The following is a 21,448-nucleotide window of genomic DNA, read 5'->3' as shown; positions in this document are numbered from 1 at the left end:
TATGGTTTTCTTTGGGTATATGCCCAGGAGTGGGATTACTGGGTCATATGCTAGTTCTATTTGTAGTTTTTTAAGGAACCTCCAAATTGTTTTCCATAGTGGCTGTACCAACTTACAGTCCCACCAACAGTGCAGGAGAGTACCCTTTTCTCCACACCCTCTCCAACATTTGTGGTTTCCAGATTTTGTGATGATGGCCATTCTGATCGGTGTGAGGTGATACTTCATTGTGGCTTTGAATTGCATTTCTCTGATGATGAGTGATGTTGAGCATCTTTTCATGTGTTTGTTGGCCATCTGTATGTCTTCTTTGGAGAAATGTCTATTTAGGTCTTCTGCCCATTTGTGGATTGGGTTATTTGCTTTTTTGGCATTAAGCTTCATGAGCTGCTTGTATATTTTGGAGGTTAATCCTTTGTCTGTTGTTTCATAGGCAATTATTTTTTCCCATTCTGAGGGTTGCCTTTTAGTCTTGTTTATGGTTTCTTTCGCTGTGCAAAAGCTTTTAAGTTTCATGAGGTCCCATTCGTTTATTCTTGATTTTATTTCCATGATTCTAGGAGGTGGGTCAAAAAGGATCTTGCTTTGATGGATGTCATAGAGTGTTCTGCCTATGTTTTCCGCTAGGAGTTTTATAGTGTCTGGCCTTACATTTAGGTCTTTAATCCGTTTGGAGTTTATTTTTGTGTATGGTGTTAGGAAGTGTTCTAATTTCATTCTCTTACATGTAGCTCTCCAATTTACCCAGCACCACTTATTGAAGAGGCTGTCTTTTTTCCATTGTATATTCGTGCCTCCTTTGTCAAAGATAAGGTGCCCATATGTGTTTGGGCTTACTTCTGAGTTCTCTATTCTGTTCCATCGATCTTCCTTTCTATTTTTGTGCCAGTACCATACTGTCTTGATCACTATGGCCTTGTAGTATAGTTTGAAGTCAGGAAGCCTGATTCCACCAACTCCATTTTTCCTTCTCAAGATTGCTTTGGCTATTCGGGGTCTTCTGCGTTTCCATACAAATCGTAAGATTTCTTGCTCTACTTCTGTGAAAAATGCCAATGGTAATTTGATCGGGATTGCATTGAATCTGTAAATTGCTTTGGGTAGTACAGACATTTTCACAATGTTGATTCTTCCAATCCAGGAACGTGGTATGTCCCTCCATCTGTTTGTGTCGTCTTTGATTTCTTTCATCAGTGGCTTCAAGTTTTCTGCATACAGATCTTTTGCCTCCTTAGGCAGGTTTATCCCTAGGTATTTGATTCTTTTTGCTGCAATGGTGAATGGGAGAGTTTCCTTAATGTCTCTTTCTGCTCTTCCGTTGTTAGTGTATAGGAATGCAAGAGATTTCTGTGCATTCATTTTGTATCCTGCTACTTTACTAAACTCATCAATTAGTGCTAGCAGTTTTCTGCTAGTGTCTTTAGGGTTTTCTATATATAATATCATGTCATCTGCAAAGAGTGACAATTTGACTTCTTCTTTTCCAATTTGGATTCCTTTGATTTCTTTTTCTTCTCTGATTGCTGTGGCTAAACCTTCCAAAACTATGTTGAATAATAATGGTGAGAGTGGACACCCTTGTCTTGTTCCTGTTCTTAGAGGGAATTCTTCCAGTTTTTCCCCATTGAGAATGATGTTGGCTTTTGGTTTGTCATATATGGCTTTTATTATGTTGAGGTAATTTCCTTCTATGCTCATTTTCTTTTTTTTTTATGGCCATTTTCTGAAGAGCTTTTATCATAAATGGATGTTGAACTTTGTCAAAAGCTTTTTCTGCATCTATTGAAATGATCATATGGTTTTTATCCTTCAATTTGTTGATATGATGTATCATGTTGATTGATTTGCGTATACTGAAGAATCCTTGCATCCCAGGGATAAACCCCACTTGATTATGGTGTATGAGCTTTTTAATGTGCTGTTGGAGTCTGTTAGCTAGTATTTTGTTGAGGATTTTTGCATCTATATTCATCAGTGATACTGGTCTGTACTTTTCTTTTTTTGTGACATCTTTTCTGGTTTTGGTATCAGGGTGATGGTGGCCTCATAGAATGAGTTTGGGAGTGTTCTGCCTTCTGCAATATTTTGGAAGAGTTTGAGAAGGATAGATGTTCCCTCTTCTCTAAATGTTTGATAGAGTTCACCTGTGAACCCATCTGGTCCTGGGCTTTTGTGTGTTGGGAGATTTTTAATCACTGCCTCAATTTCTGTACTTGTGATTGGTCTGTTCATGGTTTCTATTTCTTCCTGGTTCAGTCTTAGAAGATTGTACTTTTCTAAGAATGTATCCATTTCTTCCAGGTTATCCAATTGATTGGCATATAGTTGCTTGTAGTAGTCTCTCATGATCTTTTGTATTTCTGTGGTGTCTGTTGTTACTTCTCCTTTTTCATTTCTAATTCTGTTGATTTGCATCTTCTCCCTTTTTTTCTTGATGAGTCTGGCTAATGGTTTATCAATTTTGTTAATCTTCTCAAAGAACCAGCTTTTAGTTTTATTAATTTTTGCTACTGCTTCCTTCCTTTCTTTTTTATTTATTTCTGCTCTGATCTTTATGATTTCTTTCCTTCTGCTCACTTTGGGGTTTCTTTGTTCTTCTTTCTCTAGTTGTTTGAGGTGTAAGGTTAGGTTGTTTATTCGATCAGTTTCTTAAGGTAGGACTGTATTGCTATAAACTTCCCTCTTAGAACTGCTTTTGCTGCGTCCCATAGGTTTTGGGTTGTTGTGTTTTCGTTGTCATTTGTTTCTAGATATTTTTTGATTTCCTCTTTGATTTCTTTAGTGATTTCTTGGTTGTTTAAGAGTGAATTGTTTAGCCTCCATGTGATTGTATTTTTTGCCGTTTTTTTCCTGTAATTGATATCTACTCTCATGGCCTTGTGGTCTGAGAAGATTCTTGATATGATTTCAATTTTCTTCAATTTGCTGAGGTTTGATTTGTGACCCAAGAAGTGATCCTGGAAAATGTTCCGTGTGCACTTGAGAAGAAAGTGTAGTCTGTCGTTTTTGGATGGAATGTCCTATAAATATCAATTAAGTCGAGATGGTCTAATGTGTCATTTAAAGCTTGTGTGTCTTTATTGATTTTCTGTTTGGATGATCTGTCCATTGATGTAAGTGGGGTGTTCAAGTCTCCCACTATTATTGTGTTACTGTCGATGTCCCCTTTTATAGCTGTCAGCATTTGCCTTATGTATTGAGGTGCTCCTATAATGGGGGCATAGATATTTACCATTGTGATATGTTCTCCTTGGATGGATCCCTTGATCATTATGTAGTGTCCTTCCTTGTCTCTTGTAATAGTCTTTACTTTCAAGTCTAATTTGTCTGATATGAGTATTGCTACTCCAGCTTTCTTTTGACTTCCATTTGCATGAAATATCTTTTTCCATCCCTTTCCTTTCAGTCTATATGTGTCCCTTGGTCTAAAGTGGGTTTCTTGTAGGCAGCATATAGAAGGGTCTTGTTTTTGTATCCATTCAGCCAGTCTGTGTCTTTTGGTTGGAGCATTTAATCCATTTACATTTAAGGTGATTATTGACATGTGTGTTCCAATTACCATTTTCTGAATTGTTTTGGGTTTGTATTTGTAGGTGTTTTCTTTTTCTTGTGTGTCCTACTTAGAGAAGTTCCTTTAGCACTTGTTGTAAGGCTGGTTTGGTGGTGCTGGATTCTCTGAACTTTTGCTTGTCTGGAAAGCTTTTGATTTCTCCATCGAATCTGAATGAGATTCTTGCTGGGTAGAGTATTCTTGGCTGTAGGTTTCTCTCTTTCAGGACTTTCAGTACATCCTGCCATTCCCTTCTGGCCTGCAGAGTTTCTGTAGAAAGGTCAGCAGTTATCCTTATGGGTTTTCCCTTATATGTTGTTTGTTGCTTTTCTCTTGCTGCTTTTAATATTTTTTCTTTGTGTTTAATTGTTGTTAGTTTGATTAATATGTGTCTTGGTGTATTTCTCCTTGGGTTTATTCTGTATGGGACTTTCTGTGCTTCTTGGACTTGGTTAATTATTTCCTTTCCCATGTTGGGGAAGTTTTCCACTATAACCTCTTCAAATATTTTCTCAGACCCTTTCTTGTTTTCTTCTTCTTCTGGGATGCCTATAATTCGAATGTTGGTATGCTTAATGTTATCACTGAGGTCTCTGAGACTGTCTTCTATTCTTTTTATTCTTTTTTCTTTTCCCTGCTCTGTGGCATTTATTTCCCCCATTCTATCTTCCAACTCACTTATTCATTCTTCTGCCTCAGTCACTCTGCTGGTTATAGCATCTAGAGTATTTTTAATTTCAGTTATTTTGTTATCCATTGCTGTTTGTTTTTCTGAGTTCTTATGAACTGTTTCTTGTACTTTATTTTGTTATCGAGATTTTGTATCATTTTTACTATCATTACTCTGAATTCTTTTTCAGGCATTTTTCCTATTTCCTCCTCATTTATTTGGTCTTGTGGGTTTTTTTCTTGCTCCTTTGCCTGCATGGTGTTTCTCTGTTTCCTCATGGTTGTCCAAACTTTTGGGGTTGCTTGTCCTGGTGATAGAGGTGTTTACAGAAGACTGTCCAAGCCTCAGACTAATGTCCAAGTATTGGATTAAACAAATACTAAGTCTAGGAAACACATACATGTATAAGACACACAATTACTGAATCCATTAGGACATAAGGCTCTGGAAAGACCTGACAGAACCCCAGTATGCTATCAGATATTCAAAGAGAAACCCAATAGAAATTGACAACTGAAACAGAACAAATCAGAGACAAAAGCTAAAGCAAACAAACAAACAAATAACACCTTACACATATAAACACTAATCCAGGGAGATTTTATAAGCTAGGATCAAATATAGAAAAGAGCTAGAGTACCACCAGACAGAATGGAGATTCTCAGAATGAAATTAGACAGTTGTACTAAGAACTAAGAGGAAGACAAAAACCTAATATTAAATACCAAGGTGGTGCGTCATCTGGAGAATAGAGCAAGGAGTCTGAGCAGATCGATAGTGTTGCTTATAAGTATGTTAAGATAAAATAAACTTAAAATGGCTGGAAGAAAGGGGAACAGAAGAGCATAGTGTGATTGGAAATATGGAAATGAAAGGAAAGGAATAGAAATGTATAAAAGATAGGGATGAAAGGAAAGTATGAGAGATATATTGTCCGTACTACCAAAAGCTTAGCTAGATATAGAAGTATATAAAAAGGCAAAAAAAAAAAAATAGAATAAAAAATATCATTAAAAAAATTATATTATAAAACTTGTAGATCCCTTAGGACTAAGATCGTAATTAATAAAGAAAAAAAACAAAAAGAGAAAAAAAAAAAATCCAGAAATGATCCCAGAATGGACCAGTTCAATAGGATCGATACTAATATTTCTGTGTCCTTAGAGTCTCAGATGTAAGTGTCCTTCTACTCGCCTTGGGTTTTTTTGCATTATTCTGTGACCAGCAGAGGTTCCTTTATTGTTCGTCTGTAAGCATCGGTGTGTGGGGAGGGACAGGGTACAATAGTGGCTCCTTCCCCTGGGAGTGAGCGAGCAGTGGCACACTGTTGTCTCAGTCAGGCTTGGAGGTGCCTGCTGCAGAGGGATGCTGGTGGCTCAGGTGTAAACAGAAAGTCTTAGAGTTGAGCCTCTCTGGGGTTTTTTTTTGTTTGTTTTTTTCTCGGCAGCCTCCCTGCTGCCAGGGCATTACAAGGGGTTTTAATCTAGCCCCGCCCGAGTGCCTGAGGGTGCTTGTTATCCCTGAGCGCCTTAGGTGGCCTGCAGGGCGTCTCTCCACTGCCTGTTGCAGAGGTGCGGAAAGAGAGAGAGAGGCTATGCGCGCGGCTCCTCCCCCCGACCCGTGAGCCTGCAGCTTCCAGCCGCCATCATGGCCGGGCAGCTCTCAGGGATGGGCATCCCTCGCCGCGGACCTCTTCCCTCCCGTCCTCTTGGTCCGTCACCTTATTGGCAACAATGTTTCTCACCCTGAACCAGCTCTCCGGTTCCCACGCTCCTGCTTCCGGACCCTCTGTTCAGCTGTGAATCGACATCTCAGTCCGGGAACGCTGAGCTGCGGTGCGGCCCCTCCGTATGTTTCTCACTCCCTCCCGTCTGCCACAGCTCCGCCGCTTCAGCCTCTCTGAGCCATCGTAGATGCCTCCCTACCGGTCATGTCGGGCTCCTTGCGGTCCTTTCTGGTGTCCGAGGCCGTCTGCTGATGTTCAGCTGGTTCTCTGTGGGAATTATTGCGTCCCTTGGTGCATTCCCATTGCATCTGTGGAGAGGGATGCATTCCACGTCCCTCTACTTTGCCGCCATCTTTTTCCTTCCAGGATATTTTTAATTCAATTAAATATAATCACATTTAATCCAATACATTTTAACATATTTTTACGAAAATTTTTTTTTCTAAACCAAAACTAATGAAAAGAGGAGAATTATTTTACATTTTTGCAAATCTTTTTAATGTCTGACTTAATAGAAGACAGGTGGATTCTTATGTCTGTTTCTGCATTTAATGTATTACAACATCATTTTGGCTGAAAAGAAAATCTGGTCTCACACAAATGTATAGTTGGAAAAAGGGGAAGAGTATTCTAAGAGTCTTTTCAGATAAGTGTGGATTCTTCTTTGGTACTATACTATACCAAAACTCTACAAGCAGTAGAGTTTAAATACTAGTTTCTAATGTAAAACTTTAACAATGGACTTTTCTGTACTGTTTTAAATATATTTATTTATTGGCTGCACTGGGTCTTTGCTGCTGCACGCAGGCTCTCTCTAGTTGCGGTTAGCAGGGGCTACTCTTCGTTGTGGTGCAAGGCCTTATTGTGGTGGCTTCCCTTGTTGCAGAGCACAGGCTCCAGGCACGCGGTCTTCAGCAGTTGCAGCACATGGGCTCAATAGCTGTGGCTCGCAGGCTCTAGAGCACAGGCTCAGTATTTGTGACATACAGGCCAAGTTGCTCCACAGCATGTGGGATCTTCCTGGAGCAGGTATCGAACCCGTGTCCCCTGCAATAGCAGGTGGATTCTTAACCACTGCATGCCACCTAGGAAGTCCTGCACTGTTTTAAATATTAAAACTCACTGGCCTAAGTATTTTAAATTCCAAGAATGATGAGTGTAAACCTGTTGCAAACTCTCTCTCCAAATGATTACAGCTAAAATCTCCAGGAAAAAATGCAAAGAATCAGCTAAAAGTAAAAAGTATACATAGATAGACTGGTGAGGGAAATCAACTTGAAAAAAGACTAATATATAAATTTCCTTTGAAATTTGACCAAATGATAAATTTCCTTTTGATCACCTCACCACACACACACTTTATTTCCTAGCTTTGACCCAAAGCCGAGCAGAAGGTGCAGTAAGAAAAAAACCTCACTTGGAAGAGAAGCTCATTTGGCCAAAAGACAAGGGGAAAAGGCTCTTGAAAGCCAGAGTGGGCGGGTTAAGTCCCTGAGGTTTTTTTCTTCTTTTCCCCCTCTTCCAGCCCTGTCCCAAGGCCTGCCCCAATGTGGATCTGCACTGCTACCACAATGGTGGAGATGGCATATATGTTAAGACCCCAAGAGGTGACTGCCCTGACGGTCCAGGGCTTAAGACTTCATGCTTTCAATGCAGGGAACATGGGTTCAATCCCTGATTGGGGAACTAGGATTCCACATGCTGCATGCCGCCAAAAAATAAAAAATAAATAATAATTACAAAAAAAAAAAAAAAAAAAAAGACCCCAAGAGGACATCTATGTTTTCTCTAACCTCTTCACCCTGAAGGCAGGCATGGTCATGCCCAGAACTGAGCAACAAAATGGGAAACTGAAACTCTAATAAGAGAATCCAATTTTTCTGGCCGAAGGAACCAATGGGTCGCTGGGATCTGGAGAATATGGGGAAAACTCCCATGAAAGAAGAGCAGAAGAATGTAATCTATGACAAGGACTCTCACCTTGACCAAACTCTAGCCAGGCTCCCCTGAACCGTCTTCTTAACTAGGCCTCAATCCTGACCTATAAAAACTGCAGACTCTCAGCATAAATGACTTGTCGTAAATGATTTCTCACACCAAAGACTTGAACAAACACTAGGATAATTACTAACAGCTTAAGGCTCCATCCCTAAGATGACCCTTCCAGCCCCCTTAAGTTTCTGCCTGAGAAAGCTCAATGCTGCCAGAATTTGTTTGTTCCAACTAAAACTTGGTGATTGGCAGATAGGCCCCTTGAATTCCCTCTTAAAGAAGTTACTTTAGAAAGCTTGCCGTTATAAATACTTCCTCTGCCCCTCTGAGATATACACTGTCTACCACCTAAAACTGTCTTCTCAAGGACCCAAGAGCCATTTGTTTAAAATGAAAACATTCAAGGAGATAACTCTCACTCTTGTTCCCAGACCCTGCAGGAAGATAAGGGCCCAACTTTGGTGGGCGCCTTGCTCTAACTTGCACCACTGCCTCTATTACAAAGAGAAGTTTATTTCTCCTTTGGATAAGTACCAATTACAAACACAGGTTGCTCTACCCATATGGACCAACCCCGTTTAACACCGCTCAGTGTTTCCCTTAGTACACTCCAACTTCTTAAAAGTCTCCTGCCTTTTGTTTTGACAGAGTTGAATTCAGTTCACGCTGGACTTTCTTCCCTATCATAATATTTACTGAATAAAATCTATCCTTACCATTTCAACTAGTATTGAGCTTGTGAATCTTTGATATCTATAATTCTAGTTATGAACCAACTTAAGTACTAAACTCCCCTCCCCCAAGTTCGACATGCATGGAATTTCCAATGAAGTATGACAAAGGCACTGAGAACTGAAGTACAAAATAAACACCACCCAAGCCCAGACTATCCCTGACTGGCACATATAACAAACAGACTCAAATAGCACAGCAGAAGTTTAGAAAATGAAACTGATATTGGAAATACTGTCCATAAAAACCAAGTAAAAACTGGTTTGAACCTAATCAGATTGATGCCTGCTAAAACAACAGCAAACTCTCCAAAGGATTTTCACAGGATCCCAATTGTCACAATGTAATACTCGAAATGTCCAGTATATAACCCAAATTAGCCTACATACCAGGAAGTAGGAAACTTTGGGTGAGAATCAGAAGAAAAAGACAACTAAAGATAGATGACGACCAATAATAACCTGGATGCTGGAATTATCAAAAATCTTAAAGCAGCTAATGTAACCATGCTCCATGAGGTAAAGGTGAACAGTCTTAAACAAATGGAAAGATAAACTTCATCTGATAAACAGAAGCTATTAAATAGGATCAAATGGAACTTTCAGAACTGAAAATCACAATATTTGAAATAAAAACTTTACTGGAGAGGCTGAAGAGCAGATTCAAGATGGCAAATTTATTAATTTTCTATGGCTGCTATAACAAATTACCACAAAAAGGGTGGTTTAAAAATAACAGAAATTTACTCTGTCATAGATCTGAAGGTCTCAATCAAGGATACAATCAAGAAGTCTGAAATCAAGGTGTTGACAGGGCTGTACTACCTCTGAAGGTTCTAGGGAACAACCTGTACTTTGCCTCTTCCAGCTTTTGGTGGCTGTCAGCACTCCTTGTGACTGCATCACTCTAACTCTGCCCTAGTGTTTATGCTGCCTCCTCCTTCTCTTCTCACTCTGCCTCACTCTTATAAGGATACTTGTCATTAGAATTAGAGCCTGCCAGATAATCTAGGAATTTATCCTCCTCTCAAAATCCTCAAATTAATTAATCACATCTTTTGTCACATAAGGTAATATTCACAAATTGCAGGGATTAGGAAATGGACACATCTTTTTAAAGGATACCATTCAGCAAACTACAACAGAGGAAAGACTAAACCTGAAGACAGATCAATAAAACCTACCCAATCTGAAGAACAGAGAGGGGAAAATATTTTTGAAAAAGAAGAACAGGGCTTCAGGAACCGGTGGGACAATATCAAAAGAGCTACTATTCATGTGTTTGGAATTCCTAAAGAAAAGATACTGGTGAATAAAAAATACTTGGAAGAAATAGTGGTTGAAACTTTGCGAAAGTTTGCAAAAGGCATAAATTTACAGATTCAAGAAACTAAGCAAACCCTCAAATCACGTCCAAGCACATCATACTCTGCTAAAAACCATAAATAAATGAAAACCCTTGAAAGCAGCCAGAGAAAAACAACATATTACATACAGGCCAGTGGTTCTCAACTGGGGGTTATTTCGCATTCATGAAGATATGTGACAACGTCTGGAGTCATTTTTTTATTGTCACTGCTGGGGGGAGGGAGGTGCTAATGGGTAGAGGCCAGGGATACCACTAAACATCCTATGATGAACAGGACAGGCCTCCACAACAAGAAATTATCCAGCCCAAAGTACTATGATTGAGAATTAATACAGGGGGCAATTTGAATGACATGATTTTTCATCAGAAACCATGAACCATATCTTAAAAATGCTGGAAGAAAACAAATAACAAGCCAGTTGTTTGACAGAAAGAATTCTATATTCAGTGAAAATATCCTTCAGGAATGAAATGAAGATACTCTCAGATGAAGCAAAACTAAGTCATTTTGTTGCCAAAAGACTGGCTCTAAAAGAAATGTAAAGGAAGTTTTAAGGCTAAAAGAAAAATGGTATCAGAGGGAAACTTCAAACTTCAGGAATGACAGAGGAACAACAAAAATGAGAAATATCTGGGCGAATATAATAAGATTAATTTTCATCTCTTAAGTTCTTTAAAATATACATAGCTCTTGAAAGGGAATATTATAAATATTTTCATGGGCAGCTTTCAACCTATATATGTATAATTCATATGACAATTATCACATAAGTGGGGAGGGCAACAGGACCTATATACAGTTTGTAAGGCTTTATGTTCTATTTGAAGTGGTGAAATATAAACTCTAGATATACTGGGAAAATTAAGTTATATTATAATCTTTAGAGCAATTATTAAAAAGCACAAAGAGATACAGCCAAAAACCAATAGATACATTAAAATGGATACTAAAAAAATTACTCAAATAAGCCAAAAGAAGGAAAAGGGAAAACAGGAACAAAAACCACAAAAAACAAATAGTAACAAATAATAAACTCAAATATATCAATAATTACATAAAATAAATGACCTAGACACACTAATTAAAAGACAGACTCTCAGAAGTCTATATTATTAACAAATAAGACCCAACTGTTATCAAAAACCCATTTTAAATATAATGCTATACAGATTAAAAGTAAAAGCTTCATGCATACACTAGTCAAAAGAAAGCTGGAGCGGCTATATTAACATCTGAGAAAGTAAATTTCAGAATAAGGAAAATTATCAGGTATAAAGATGTGAGTTCATGAGAAAAAGGTAAATTCATCAAGACAACACAACAATCCTAAATAATATATGTACTTAACAAGAGTTCCAAAATACATGAAGCAAAAACTACAGAACTGAAAGAAGTAAAGAAATCTACAATTATTCCTGGGAACTGTAGCAATGCTCTCAGTTATACATACAACAAATAGACAGAAAAGCAGCAGAGATACAGAAGATCTAAACATCATCAGCCAACTGAAACTAATTGAATGATATTCTCAACAACAGCAACATATGTACACATCTTTGCAAGTATACACAGAGTATTCACCAAGACAGACCATATTCTGGACCATAAAGTGAACCTTAATAACTGTAAAAGAACTGAAATCACACAGCATATGTTCTCTGACCATGAAGGAATTAAACTAGAAGTCAGTAACAGAAAGGCAACTGGAAAATCTCTAAATATTTGGAAATTAAACAACACTCTTCTAAACAATTCACGTGCCAAAGAGTCTTCTCAAGTGAAATTTGAAAATATTTGGAACTGAGTGAAAATGAAAACACAACATATGAAAATTTGTTGGATGAGGCTAAAGCACTGCTTAGAAGGAAATTTATAGCATTAAAATGCTACCAACAAAATGTTAGAAAAGAAGAAAGATCTCAAATCAATGCAAGCTTCCACCTTAAGAAATTAGAAAAGGAAGAGCACATTAAACCCAAAGGAAACAAAAGGACTTAAAGATCAGAAATCAATGAGATTGAAACGTGAATAACAGAAAAATTACTGAAACCAAAAGGTTTTTTTTTTTTAATATTTGTTTATTTATTTGGCTGTGCGGGTCTTAGCGGCTTCACGCAGGATCTTCGTTGTAGTACACGGGATCTTTAGTTGGGGCATGCGGGAACTAGTTCCCTGACCAAGGATCAAACCCGGGCCCCCTGCACTGGCAGCATAGAGCCTTAGCCACTGGACCACCAGGGAAGTCCCCAAAAGGATGTTCTTCAAAAAGATTAAGAAAATTGATAACTCTCCAGCAAGAATGACCAAGAAGGCAAATTGTTCCTGTCTAAGTGTTCAGTGGAAGGTAAAACTTTAGAGGATAAAACTGGACTATCTGGCTGATGCTATTTCTAAACAAAGGGCAGAAGGTGCAGTTCGGCTTCTCTTGAATGCTTATACTAAAATGCAAGTAGAGAAATAACTTTTAAAAAAATTTTTGGCTGTGTTGGGTCTTCGTTGCTGCGCGCAGGCTTTCTCTAGCGTGGTGAGCAAGGACTACTCTTCGTTGCGGTGCACGGGCTTCTCACTGCAGTAGCTTCTCATTGTGGTGGCTTCTCTTGCTGTGGAGCATGGGCTCTAGGTGCATGGGCTTCAACAGTTGTGGCTCACAGAGAAATAGCTTAAAAGATGGAAGTGTAAATCAAGAGGGAAACAGAAATTTACTTTAAATATTAAGGTGGAAAATTCTCTGCCTATCCATACTGTAAAAAGTGAGAAAGCACTCTGCTCAGAACAGAATACTAAGGTTGTAGCCAAGGACGCTTTGATAAAGAGATTAGTATGGGTGTGAACAACAGATTTAATCAGTCACCCCAGCAGGAAACAGCCAATCTGAACTGGAAGGAGACAGGAAGGAATGAAGGAAGATTGTCAGCCTTTTTTGATTTTACAGGATGGGACCACAAAGCTATTCAGTTGGGAACTGAGGATATTCTTCAAGACAAGAGAAGAAGGACCCCAAAGGCGATTCTGAAAGGACCCCAAAGGCGATTCTGAAATCATGAAGGCTATCCTAAGAGGAGGCTATCACCTGGGTTTCAACAGGCCAGACAAAGACTCCCAGCCCAAAGCCACAGAGGCCAGGCCAGTAGAGCCACTACTATGTGAGATTCCACACACTAAATTACTATTTAGTAACAAATAATAATTTATTATTAATTAATAAATTACATTTATTTAATTAAATAATAAAATATTTAATAGTTTTAAATGGACAAAATATTTGAAGAGATACTTCACCAAAGAAGATATATGGATGGCATATAAGCATATGAAAAGATCTTCAATATCATTAGTCATTACAGATATGCAAATTAAAATCATAAAATGTTACCACTACACAGCTATTAAATGCATTAAAAAGAGAAGGAAGGTGAAGAAAGGAAGGAAGAACAAAGGAAAGAAAGAAAGGGAGGAAGTGAAGAAAGCAAATGGGTGAGTGAGTGAAACAGAGGAAGAAAGAAGGAAACACACAAAAAAACTGACAATACTAGGTGTGAATGAGGCTGCAGAGCAGCTGGAATCCATACACTGCTTTCTGGAATGTAAAATAGTACAGCCACTATGGAAGATAGCCTGGCAGCTTCTTATAAAGTTAAACATAACTTACCATACCAACCAGCAATCTCACTGAACCAGACTCAAAAGGCTATATATGACATTCTGGAAAAGAGAACAGATCAGTGGTTTTCACAGATTAATGGTGGGGAGAGAGTCTGACTACAAAGCAAGAGGAAATTTTTTTTTCCTTGAAAGCAGATGGGCCACAGGGACCGTGGCGCACCGCGATTGTATAGTGGTTAGTATTCTGCATTGTGAAAGCAGATGAAGGAACTGTTATGTACTTATATCGTGGTAGTGATTTCATAACTTCAAGTACGTGTCAAATCCCAATCATACTCCAGAAAGCGTGAATCCTATCATATGTAAACTATAATAAATATATAGCAGAAAACATTCATTGGCCAGCCTTAAATGGGAACTATTTTTACTCATATATGGTTTTGTATCATCACCCAATACACAGTTACGGAGTTTTGCAGATCTTCCAAATGCTGATGTATTTATATCTTTGAGTTTCATGCAGTCTGTGGGAACTTCAGAGTGGAATTGAAAACTGAACATCCCACTCTAATGAAAAGAGTTTGGGCCTTATAAACTCCCTAAAAGGTCCACTTTAGGAACCTTTAGAGAACTGCCAATCTAAATATGGGCATAACATCAGGCCAAACACCTAAAAACATGTTCTTCCCAACCTACTTTTACAAATTCATTAGATGTATCTATATATTAATGACACTAAGTCATTTTATCAGTCATCTTATCATTTTATCATATTGTATATGATATGTAAACAGTGAGGAAGGGCACTGTTTACTATGTAAATATATATATATAGATCATGATATAAATATGATCATTTTGGGAAAGCCAGTTATCATATTCCGAGGAAAAAGTAAAGAACCAGCTAGGATAGAAAAAAAACTCTAAAGGGAAATCTCCCATGCTAATACACATGCAATTTTAGAATCTGCTGTACTTTAACACATAACTTGACAACTTCCTGTTTCTGATAAAGATCAGCAGTGACAATACCCAAGTGACTAGCTCCGGAAGTTTGGCTGGGCTACAGATTTTTCAGTAAACAATGAAAGGGGGAAAATCCCCAAATAATTAACTTCAATATGCTGTAAGTAAAGCGAAAAGACAAGGAAATTCATAAGATTATTTTATTCTATTCAATGTTTTAAAACCTACTATCTTATCAAGTAATTTTAATTGTTAGACACTCTTAGATAATACAACATGGATAAGAATCCCATCACAGGGAAAACAAAAAATTACAGGCTAGTCTGAAATAAAGACTACTTAAAATCAGGGCTTTCCTGGTTTTTTCTTGTTTTTTGTTTTTTGTTTTTTTTTTAAGAATAGGTCAAATAAAATGTCATCTTATCCTATTCACTTTTGAAAATACCGCTTTGAAAACATCCCCAATGTGAGAAAGCACAAGATGATGACAACAGCTAAAGCCCAGTGCATATTAAAATTCATTCACCTATTCATTCAACAAATGTTTATAGAGTAGTTATTATAGACTAGGAGGACACTGAGCTAAAGCCTGAGAGTAAAGAAAGGCGTATCGAGCAGAAATTCTGCTCTTAAAAAATAGACTATAACTCTATTTCTTCAACAACTTATTTAATTAGTCTTTTATATACAAGGCATTATTCCCTATATGATTATTTTGTCAGGTATCTCAAAGTTTTACTTATTACTCTCTGAATTTTACTTACTTATAAACTGTTCCACGATCACAATAAGAATGTATTGCCATTTTATAATACGAAGAATATTGCATTTTATATAATCAAAGAAGTCATTACGTGTTACTGCTAAAGTAAAAGCAATATGATAATCTTGCTAACATTGCTAAATTATGAGCAATTATGGTATAAACCACCATGTATGACAAAAGTGTAACATAACGAAGAATTTAATGTCATAATTAATACCACAAATGTAAATACATTAACTGATCTAATCCTTATTGTACTTCACAACTATACACACACCAATAACTACTACCATAATTTTATATGTACTTTTTAAATTGTAGTAAAATACGTGTCACGGGTTGAACGCTCACCCCTCTCCCAAATACAGATGCTGAAGTCCTAACCTCTAGTACCTCAGAATGTAACTACATTTGCAGATAGGGTCTTTAAGAAGGTAATTAAGGTAAAACAAGGTCATTAGGGTAGGCTCTAATCCAGTATGATGAGTGCCATTTTAAGAGCTGATTAGTACACAAACACACTCAGTGGGAAAACTACATGGAGACAGTGGGAGAAGACAACCATTTAACAAGCCAGAAAAAGGTCGCAGAAGAAACCAACCCTGCTGACAATTGGTCTCAGATCAGACTCTAGCCGTCATGATTCTGAGACAATAAATTTCTGCTTGTTTAAGCCACGCAGTTTGTGATACTTCGTATTGGCAGCTCTGGCAAACTAATACAATACACATAAAATTTATTATTTGAACCATCTTTAAGTCTAGAGTTCCATGGCATTAAGTATTCACAGTGTTATGCCATCATTACCACCATCCATCTCCAGAACAATTTTTCACCTTGCAAAACAGAAACTCTATACCCATTAAATGATAACTCTCCGATACACAGCCAAACTACCAATTAAGTATAAGAGAAGAATAAAATAATTTTCAAACACGCATTCTCAAAATACTTAATTCCAATGTACCCTTACACAGGAAACAACTGGAGAACATGCTACAGCAAAACAAAGGAATAAAGCAAGAAAAAAGAAGACACTGTACCTAGGAAACGGGGACCAATGAAGAAAGGCAAAGAGATTAGGTCTGGAATAAGCAGTCCAAATTGGAGTAGGATTACAGGAAAAAGAGGGGAAAAAAAACTGTTAGATTATCTGACAGTTATGACTACATGAAAAATTATACAAGTAAGAATTTTACAGAACTGCTATAAGGTGTGGGAAGTCTTAGCTATAAATTCAGAGAAAACAAAATTTTAAATGAGATCTTATAAATTTCTTATGAATTTCAAGAAAAAATATGAAGTTACACAAGAAAGGAAATTTAATCATAGGAGGTGGGTCAGTTGTAAGCAATACATACACGGTTTATGTGGTCACGATAATGAAAACATTGAATCTGATCATATAATTGTATCAAGACAATGGGGCCAAGAAGGTAGATTAAGAAAATGAATACCCTTGTTTATCTTAACAGAAAATCAGTAGAGTCTAAATTTAATGAATACGATAATACAGGCACTATATTGTTTTTTACTTATCAAAAGTACTATATGTGGATACAGAAGATGTGGCATATATATACAATGGAATATTACTCAGCTATAAAAAGGGATGAGATGGAGCTATATGTAATGAGGTGGATAGAACTACAATCTGTCATACAGAGTGAAGTAAGTCAGAAAGAGAAGGACAAATATTGTATGCTAACTCACATATACGGAATCTAAAAATGGTACTGATGAACTCAGTGACAAGAACAAGGAAGCAGATACAGAGAATGGACTGGAGAACTCGAGGTATGGGAGGGGGCGGGGGGTTAAGGGGAAACTGAGAAGAAGCGGAAACTGAGAAGAAGCGAGAGAGTAGCACAGACATATATATACTACCAACTGTGAAATAGTCAGTGGGAAGTTGTTGTATAACAAAGGGAGTCCAACTCGAGGATGGAAGATGCCTTAGAGGACTGGGGCAGGGAAGGTGGGGGGGACTCGAGGGGGGGGGCGTCAAGGAAGGGAGGGAATACGGGGATATGTGTATAAAAACAGTTGATTGAACCTGGTGTACCCCCAAAAAATAAAAATAAAAAGTACTATATGAACATGGTTTAAAATGTTATATAGTGCTAAGAGGCCTATAACAAAAGTAAGTCATTTGCTCTCCTGCTCCTTCTTCCTCCCCCTTGCCTCAAGAGGTAATCACTTTCAACTTTTTTAGCTGTTTCTTCTTGTTTCATCCTGTATCATTAGAAACAGCTAGGAAAGTTGAAAGTGATTACTTCTTGAGTGAAAGGGGTGGGAAAAGTAGAGGAAAACCAAAGGACTGCTATTTTTGTTACAGGCCTCTCAGCACTATTTCACATTTTAAATAATGTTCATATACTATTTTGATGACTAAAAAATTTAGAAAGCCTCATCGATCCCTTAAAAATAAAAAATTAAGTAAACCAAAATATTGAATAGCTAACTTTTAAGCTGCACCAGCATCCATTCTCTCCTCTTTTTGTGATAGTATCTCAACTTCTTTCTGAGAAACTACCCTCTCCATCCCCACTCCAACCCCCCATTTCTATTTCACCGTTCTTCAGGTAGAGTTCCATTAACTGTGATAAAGTATCTGCAATTCATGCACAGCTAATCAGAACATTAAATTCCCTTAAGTCTTGTGACTAGTTGGAGAATGGGCCTAAAACTTAAGCTGGTCATCCAGAAAGACTCCTGGGATATCTATGGGGGTTACTGGGATGACACCCTTTTCCTAACAGACTTAAACCTGAGAACATGTACACTCAGAGTAAATAAACATCACCACGTAGAACCTGGCAATGAAGCTGAGAGGCAAATAAAGATTAGATTTCATTTTTTGAGCCACTAACCCTAATCATTCCTCAATCCAGAATCTATCTCTGAATTTTTCATTTCATAAGCAAAAAGTTACTTTTCTGTTAAAAATAAACTAATAGGGGAACTTCCCTGGTGGCAGAGTGGTTAAGAATCTGCCTGTCAATGCAGGGGACACAGGTTCAATACCTGGTTCATGAAGATCCCACATGCCACGGAGCAACTAAGCCCACGTGCCACAACTACTGAGCCTGTGCTCTAGAGCCTGCGAGTCACAACTACTGAGGCCACAAGCCACAATTACCGAAGCCTGTGCACCTAGAGCCCGTGGTCTGCAGCAAGAGAAGCCACCACAACTAGAAGGCCACACACCACAACGAAGAGTAGCCCACACTCACCACAACTAGAGAAAGCCCGTGTGCAGAAACGAAGACCCAATGCAGCCAAAAAATAATAAATAAATTTATTTATTTTTTTAAAAAAGTATTGGTGAGGATGTGGAGAAAAGGGAACCCTCATGCACTGTTGGTGGAAATGTAAATTGGTACAACCACTATGGAAAACAGTATGGAGGTTCCTCAAAAACCTACAAATAGAAATACTATATGATCAAGCATTTCGACTTCTGAGTATTTATCCTAAGAAAATCACAACAATAATTCAAAAAGATATATCACCCCTATGTTCACTGCAGCATTATTTATTTACAAGAGCCAAGATACGGAAGCAAACTAAGCGACCACCAATAGATGAATGGATAACGAAGATGTGGTATATGTGTATACACACACACACACACACACACACACACACACACACACACACACACACACACGAATATTACTCAGCCACATAAAAGATAAAATCTTGCATTTGCAACAATGTGGGTGGACTTAGAGGGTAATATGCTAAGTGAAATAAGTCAGAGAAAGACAAATACTATATGATTTCACTTATATGTGGAATCTAAAAAACAAAACAAATGAATAAACATAACTAAACAGAAACAGAGAGCAAACAGATGGTTGCCAGAGGGGAGGGGTGGGGGGAAGAGGAGAAGTAGGTGATGGAGATTAAAAAGTTCAAACTCTCAGTTATAAAATAAACGAGTCACAGGTATGAAATATACAGAGTGGGGAATATGTCAATAATTATGTAATATCTTTGTATGGTGACAGATGACAACTAGACTTAGCATGACCATTTTGAAATGTACAGAAATATGAAATCACTATGCTGTATACCAGAAACACAGTGTTGGAGGTCAATTATACTTCAAAAACAAACAACAAACAAACTCATAGAAAAAGAGATCAGATTTGTAGCTACCAGAGGGGTTGGGGAGCAGGAACTGGATGAAGGTGGTCAAAAGGTACAAACTTCCAGTTAATAAATAAGTACTAGGGATGCAATGTACAACATGATAAAGATGATTAACACTGCTGTATGCTATACATGAACGCTGTTAAGAGAGTAAATCTAAAAGTTCTCATCACAAGAAAAAAATTTTTTCTGTTTCTTTACTCTTGTATCTATATGAGATGATGGATGTTCACTAAACCTATTTTGCCAATCATTTCATGATGTATGTAAGTCAAATCATTATGTTGTATACCTTAAACTTATACAGTGCTGATATCAATTATATCTCAATAAAACTGGGGGAAAAGTTTAGGATGGTAAATTTTGCATTATATGTATTTTACAATTTTAAAAATTGGGGGGGAAGTTATATACATTTAAACTTCTTAGGTCTAATGTTTCCCTTTTATTATTTTTTGTTTAATTATTAAATACTAAACAACCTAGCTGGGACTTCCCTGGTGGCGTAGTGGTTAAGAATCCGCCTGCCAATGCAGGGAACATGGCACATGGGTTCAAGCCCTGAGCGGGAAGATCCCACATGCCAGAAGCAACTAAGTCCATGAGCCACAACTACTGAGCCTGCGCTCTAGAGCCCATGAGCTACAACTACTGAAGCCTGTGTGCAGCAACAAAGACCCAATACAGCAAATAAATAAATTTATATAAATAAACAAACACACAAACAACCTAGTCTCCACAGTACAAGCAGAGTAATCTGAGCTTTTAACTCCCCTACTCAGAATCCTTCAATGGTTCCTCCCAGCCCTCAAGATAAAAACACTTTCACATAACCACATCTTTCCATATTCTCCATCTATGCTCTACCCATGCATAAAGACCCATGCTCCCTAAATTTCACATCCTTTAAAGGATGTTTACCTCTGTATTGCTCCTTCTTTGGAACCTAAATCCAAGAGTCACTTATCATCAGATAAGGCTGATTTAAGTGCCTCTTCACTGTTCGTATACCACTTTTATTTTATTAATTTTTTATAAAAATTAATACTTTATTTTATTAAGGCACTCAGTGTCCTGTCACTGAAACAGGCTGCTTAAATGTTTCCCTACACAGCAAGTTCTTAGATGAAGTAGACAAAGTCTCATTTCATTGTGTATCCTTGACACCTTAATAAAATAGTGTCAATGCACGTGATAATTAAATTTACAGAATCAATATCATAACTTTCAGCTCTCTTCACAAGGTATTCCAGTCCTCAACACAGCATGCCCTTCCTCACTCAGCAAACTCCTAAATATCCTTTATGATATCACTCATGTTTATTACTTTTTTTCATGTTTGTTCTTTGCATCATTTTCCCACACATCTCTAAGCAGAGTTAGTCAATCCCTTCACTGTGCATCTACCTAATCTCTCCCCTCTATATACTTATCCCACTCAATCTGAACTCCTCTTGTACAGTTCTTATAATTTACATTCCTCCATATGGCAGAAACCATTATCTGTCTACCTCTTTATTTGTTCTCTTCTTCCTAAGTAACAGAACTCCCCAATTTAGCTCAGCACATGGCAACCACAATAAAAAAATATATATTTTACGCCACCTTTGGAGTTAGATGTGATCATGTAAGTCTTATTCTCAAGTAGTAGTGAGTTGCAGGTTGCCTCCTGTAACAAGTAAGGCAACCCACCCCTATGTCTGCTTTTACCCAGTGTCCTTAACTCTGGTCTCCAGTACCATGTGTGACTCTTTCAGCCTCTATGATCTTACAGGACATGAATTCAGGACCACCTCCACTATTTCCATATCTAAATCCTGGCACAGGGACTTCCATGGTGGTGCAGTGGTTAAGAATCCACCTGCCGAGATAGGATTAAGATGGCAGAGTAGGAGGACGTGCGCTCACTCCCT

General features: G+C 37.8%; 1 protein-coding gene across 4 annotated transcripts in view; it reads right to left on the bottom strand.

Moving 5' to 3' along the window:
* NCK1 (NCK adaptor protein 1) overlaps positions 1-21,448 on the bottom strand; it is a 78,411-nt gene that overhangs the window by 32,306 nt on the left and 24,657 nt on the right. Inside the window, exon 2 of one of the 4 annotated variants that reach the window (XM_057740351.1) lies at positions 5,965-6,305. The exons of 2 other annotated variants lie outside the window; for them this stretch is intronic. The gene's annotated coding sequence lies outside the window, so the exon portion shown is untranslated. The remainder of the gene's footprint in view (positions 1-5,964; positions 6,306-21,448) is intronic. One more of the 4 variants, XM_057740354.1, reaches the window with a different exon arrangement.

This window comes from Hippopotamus amphibius, chromosome 6 (genome assembly GCF_030028045.1).
Source record: "Hippopotamus amphibius kiboko isolate mHipAmp2 chromosome 6, mHipAmp2.hap2, whole genome shotgun sequence".
Taxonomy (NCBI): domain Eukaryota; kingdom Metazoa; phylum Chordata; class Mammalia; order Artiodactyla; family Hippopotamidae; genus Hippopotamus; species Hippopotamus amphibius.
Note: the sequence above shows the minus strand (reverse complement) of the source record. Positions and strands in the feature narration are given on the sequence as shown.